Here is a 6,074-nt window from a genome sequence, read left to right on the forward strand (position 1 = left end):
TCCCTGCTTTTTCTCTTCCACCCTCATCCTTTACGTATCCATCATCCAGCCTACCCTGTTCAGGATGGCAGGGGGCTTGAGTCTATCCCAGCATGCACTGGGACAACATTCAGGTAGATGCCATCCATCACATGTCGAACACACACTGAAAAGGACATTCACACATGTTCCCGTATTTGCACCTGCAAGATATTGTAATTCTAACTCACCTTATCTAGGAAAGACACTGATATGGAATTTCAGGGCCAAATACAACCAACCATAAATAACGGTTAGTTGTACCTGATACCAAACAATCCTACATAATATTAATCTTTCAAATGCAAAAAGGTAAGTAAATAAGTATTTTTTTTTGTACCTTATTTTTCCAAAACAATAAATACATGTAGAGATCCTTCACCACCCGTAGAATACATTAATTTGTTGTCAACTTGTGTGTAACAATCCTTTGTAATCATTATAGATATTATATAACACATCTAATAATTTAACAACAGCTTTTATTATGTAAAGCAATGCCAGACCATATATATTTAAGGCTAAAACTACAAGGCTAAAAAGAAAAAAAATAGGATAACAGACTCTTAAATTAATCAGTGGTATCCCCACTGTTAAGAAAAAGTTGCAAAATTTAATATTAAACTTGCAAACAGCCAGAGAAAGAAAGGGGTGCTCACTGTTCTCAGCCTCGGCCTACAAGAATACAGCTAATACCCAGAGACACAGCCAACAACATAGAATCACATTTGTGTCCAGATCATTTACAGCAACCCATAATAACTGTGTCAAGCTTTGTATGTCTCCATGTAAAAAATAGCAGTACAATGGGGACAGTGAGTTGATTATGGGGAGAGCAGTCAAAAATGTCACACATATAGTACGACCAAAAAGGATCGAGGCTGTGCCTACAAAAAGCAAAAACCATACCTGATTTAAATTTGATCGCCATCCCCTTTGAAGTGGTCCCCTTGTGCAGTTATATGCCGCTCCCAGTGCTCCTGTCACGCTTGAAACATTTCCTGGAAGACCTGTTCTTTAAGCGCATCAAGCACCATATGCAATGTATACTGTGTCAAAACAGCAACGCTTCACCTGAATTTCATTTTGGAGAAGAGGAAATAAATCACAGGAAGCTAAAGCTGGTGACTAGGGCAGGTCAGAAGTGACAGTTGTGTTGGTGCTGCCAAAAAACTTGTGTGTTTTCATTGCACAAGGAGTAGCCACATGGTCTTACGGGGCATACAATTACCACCATGCCACAGTTCAGGTCATTTGCACTGAAGGTTCTCCCTCAAAGGTTACAACAGTTACCCTGTTTCCACTGGGGATCGATCATGGTGGACAACCTGACGACTATCAAAGAAAATGATCAGCATCCTTTTGGTGTGCTCCAGACCTGACACAGCGTAGTCTGTCTTGGAGAGCGTCGGCTCTTCCACTGCAAAGACTGCTGTTTTTGTCTAGATTGTAGCTGTAAACCCAACTCGTGTCACCAGCAATGACCCTCGATATGAAGTGGGTGATCCTGGGCCTGTTCATGGAGATCCTTGCAGAATTTGACGTGAAGATACCTCTGTAGGTCAAATCCCCAAATTGCAAGTGGTTCATCAATCATAAAAAACAGGTTCCAATAGTAATTGCACCATGTCATTCTGACTCAAGAAAATTACTGCTTGCACCGAGTGCAGCGTAATTACCATGTTGCACTCTGTTCTTTTACAACAGGATCCATTTTGGAACTTTTTAATCAACCCTTGTATAAGACTATGATCTTACGCTCGCTTCAACAAGCATCAATTGATAAACCGATAAACTGCTCCTCTACTGGTATATTTTGTTGAATGCACAAAGTTGTCACAGAAAGGCTCAAGCTTGCTTCAGATTTTATTTGCTTTACGAGTAGTATGACTTTGACTGAAATATCCCAGGAACTATCAAATGGATTGTAATTAAATTTTGTACATTTAGAGCCTGACTTTTCCCTTTTGCACCACAAGCAGGCTGCCATTTTTGTCATGTGACCTTCAAGGCATGGGATCAATCTTTTTTCACTCAACATCTACTGCAGGTATTGGCACACTAGTGGTCAAAGATATGAACAGTTGGCAGAAGATGAATCTTACTATGTTTTATTGACTTTTCTTCTAGCACTACTCTGTGGCTGAAATGTGTGGTTTCCAGTTAATTATTCTATCTCAACAACATCTCTGGGTTACCATTTGCTAAACACTTCAAGTTCCTCTTAATGATAAACTTCAATGTCTCCCTGACTTTCACCTAGCACCATCATGTCAAAAAATTTTTATTTGCCCAGTTCGTTGTTTCATAGCCAACTATCTGACAAACCAATGACATTCAGATTAGCCCCACCGCCTCATCTTTAGCACAAATTCTAAAATGCTAGCTTAATTTAGACCGCTGAATATTGACATGTTAGTAGAAGTACTTGCAAGGATGCAGAATATAGAGAAATAAATGCAGACCAGCAATTTCGACTGCAATGTAAGATGTGCCTGCCGTTTTTTGTTTTGAGTGTACTTGGCCCTTGCACAGTAGGTTGTATTAAAATTAATTTCCGCTTTTGAAAGCAGATGACTTCTTTCCACCTGAGGTAGTTTCTCTCAGGGAAGGAGTAAAGGCTTGGGCATGTGGGATGAACTTGAATAAGCCCGCTGCTTCTTTGCTTCAAGGTGAATTGGCATGTAATTAGGGCACCCCAACGGATGTATACCAAGCATGGTCATCTGGGAGACATGGAAATCACTCAGAACATGCTGCATTGGGTATATAATATGTCTGCCAGGGAATGTCTCAGGAAGCATTCCATGATGTGGATGGGGGATAAGGATATCAGAGGTACCCTGGGTGGTCTGCTGCCGCTGGAATGAAGATCATAAACTGCTATAATGAAAGAATGCATTAAATTACACGAGGGACAGTAAAATAACATGTTTGCCTACGCATGTGTCTTCATACTCGATCAAGGTGCATTTTTTATCAGCACCAGTGTGTTACGCCTTAAGATTTCTAGCTTCACACTTCAGAGTACAACTTTGAGTCCAGTGTTAAACTGCAAAAGAACTTTTTTTTTTTTCTTCTAATCTGCACATCTACTCCCTGAGGATCTTGCTCAAGCTCTTTTTCATCACCACTTTCTGGGAATGAAAACTACCAGTTCACACTCACGTTTATGGAACTCCCTTGGGTGCTCCCACGGTCCCTTGGGAGCTAGGAGGGGAGCTAATAGCACACGTTGAATCAAATATAAGTTTAAATGTGAAGTACACTCAGAATAAACCTGACAAAGGGGCACTAACCAGTACTATCACTGGAGTGCCAAAAATGTAAATGAGCACAAAGTACAGTCCTTACTTCTACTACAAGAAACCACTCAATGTTCCTCAGATCTTGCAAAAAGTGCCAAGATTTATGAAGTTTGTACAAACAAACACTATCCTCATATCACATAAAAACATAGGTAGGCACACATAGCAACAAATCAAATTTAGCTTAATTGACATATACCAATTGTCTGCTTCCTATTGGAACACAAATAGAATAATGACACGTACACATTTTGATCATTGATTAATAATTTAAGTGAAAAATGTTCAAACAAAATTGCACAAACATTTTGGCAAGCTCTGAAGATTTTCTTGGTTTCATTTTTATATCAGGTGAGCAGCGTGACTAACGTGTTCTGTTCAACATTCATGTGATTATGCACTGCCAATTTGTTCCCCCATGCAGGTCAGACTGTCAACAACGTCTGAGAGAGAACATTCAGCACAAATGCCCTTAATTAAGGCGTGACTCATTGTGCCCGTATACACCTTGAAAAGGTTTTTTGGTCACTCCAACATAATTGTTGCCCTCCACCTGCCCTACTCACCAAATTTGGCTCCCTGCAACGTCTTCTCCTTAACAAAATAAAGTTAAAGTTGAAGGGCTGATGGTTTGACACATTGGAGGAGATTCAATACATGTTCCAGATGGTGCGCTATAAAGAATGGGGCTTCCAGGGAGTGTTCCAAATGTGGCAGGGGGGTTTGGAATAATACATCACTGCAGCATTATACTACTTCAAAGTGTATAGTCGCCAAGAGTGAATCAGGTTGGATTTTTGCTTGCTATAGGTGCAGCGTTAAAACTTTTTGGTAGCATCTCATGAAAATCTCTGATTTCTGACTTTATTAATGACAAACAAGCAATCCAAAGTTGTACCTTGGGCTGTCGAAGATTGTGTTGTTTTATTATTTCTCTAATTGCTATGTTCGACTCTTTAATGTTAATGATATGACAATGTGCCACCTGCAATATTTTATTATTCCGAACCTTAGAGGGGTTTCTGCCAGCATATTGCAAGCCCAGGGCCTGCTTGGCCTCAGTCAATGACCCAGAGACCTAAACATGAGGGAAGAGTTTTTTATTTTTTTTGGAAAACAACAGTTACAATGGAGTGGCTCAGCTGGAAATAGACAATAATGGTTGGAAAGGTCCCTTGCAACATTGAACATTTGTGGCTCTACCTGGTCAACAGAGGTAGTCAGCCTCGGGTCGATGAAGTGCAGCCGGCAAACAACACGTCATCAGTAAGTTATCACAGGAATCTATGGGATCCTACCTTTATGTTGCCACTCATCAGTTGCTGGCCCACAACAAACTGTGTCAAAAAAAAGGCACTTTCCTGCAGTGATGTACTAACTGCCACAATTCAGGCAAGTAGACCATCAAAAAAAGCTTTTAAGTGATCCCCTCTTGTGACGGTCTTTTTGGTCAACATTAACACGTGCCACATGTAGGTTCTGGGAGTAGACCAGTGAGCCACCATATAGGCCAGTCCCAGCCAATAAGATTAACTACTTTTCTGGCTGGACACCTTGCACAGACAGACTATCGACAATAGTAAATCGCGGCAAATACTAAACTCAAAATGATTATAACAGTCAATTCTTGTAAAACTGGAACAACTTTGACAAGGGCACCACAGAAATCAAGCTGTTTGAACACTGATATGTACAATTTCAAGGCTCCCCGGAGACCACGCAATGTAAGAAAGGTTATGACATTCCCCTCTCATTCAGAAAATTCTAAATATTTATATTCTTGTTCATGGAATTTCATAGTAAGAGGAGGAGGGAGGAAAGGATGCTGTGTAACTGTAGTGCAAGGACAGAGAAAGGTTTGTGACAAAGTGTTTCAAAGAAGCTGTATAATTTACAACTTTGTGAACTGGCTGTGCAAGGACCCATAATTTAGATTCATGCTAGTTCCCTCCATCCTCATCCCATCTTCACACCACACTATACAAATGAATTTCTTCCTGTGGGTGGAGAGATGACAAAGGTTGTAAAAGTTGGTGAGTGGTTGACTGGTACATTTAGGAAAGGAGTCAACTCGCTGTGTGAACTATTAAAAACAGCTTCTAGATGAGTTCTGTCTTTAACTATTAGAGTGGAAGCGAAGTCAGACTGTAATGTGTGGGTGTGCTTGACAGAGAGAGAGAGAGAGAGAGAGAGAGAGCGAGAGAGAGAGAGAGAGAGAAGGTGCAACTTCATTGTTTCGCAGTTATTTTCAACCAGGACCCTTGCTGAGCATTATGTGGTCTGCCTGTAAAGTGCAGCATTATTCTCCTCTTAGTCACTGAAACAGAACAGAAAGTGATTTAATGGCAGAGAACTGAGTTGAAAGTACAGACCAAGTCTAATGAAAAAGTTAATATAAAGGAGTGAATGTTGAGAAAATAAAGGTTTGGGGTAAGTTGAACACTGCATGCTTGTTTTGTGTCTGCACTGCTGCTCTGTGTAGCCATGGAATTACATTTTAAGAGGTGTTAAAATCTTATTTTTGATTCATACATGTTGTGACTTTGTGAAATATGGGCTTTCATTTTCAGATTTGCACTTGTATTCATTTGTGTAGGCTTCCCCATTGTACTGGCGATACTAACTCTGGTTAACAAAACAGAATGATTTAGATCATTTCATTTAGTTTACATTCTATTCTCCCTATATATACAGTCCAGGCCATATGTAAATGAATAGTTAGGATTTTTTTGTCCATATGATTTTATT

Source organism: Stegastes partitus, unplaced genomic scaffold (genome assembly GCF_000690725.1).
Source record: "Stegastes partitus isolate 25-593 unplaced genomic scaffold, Stegastes_partitus-1.0.2 Scaffold29, whole genome shotgun sequence".
Classification (NCBI taxonomy): Eukaryota; Metazoa; Chordata; class Actinopteri; family Pomacentridae; genus Stegastes; species Stegastes partitus.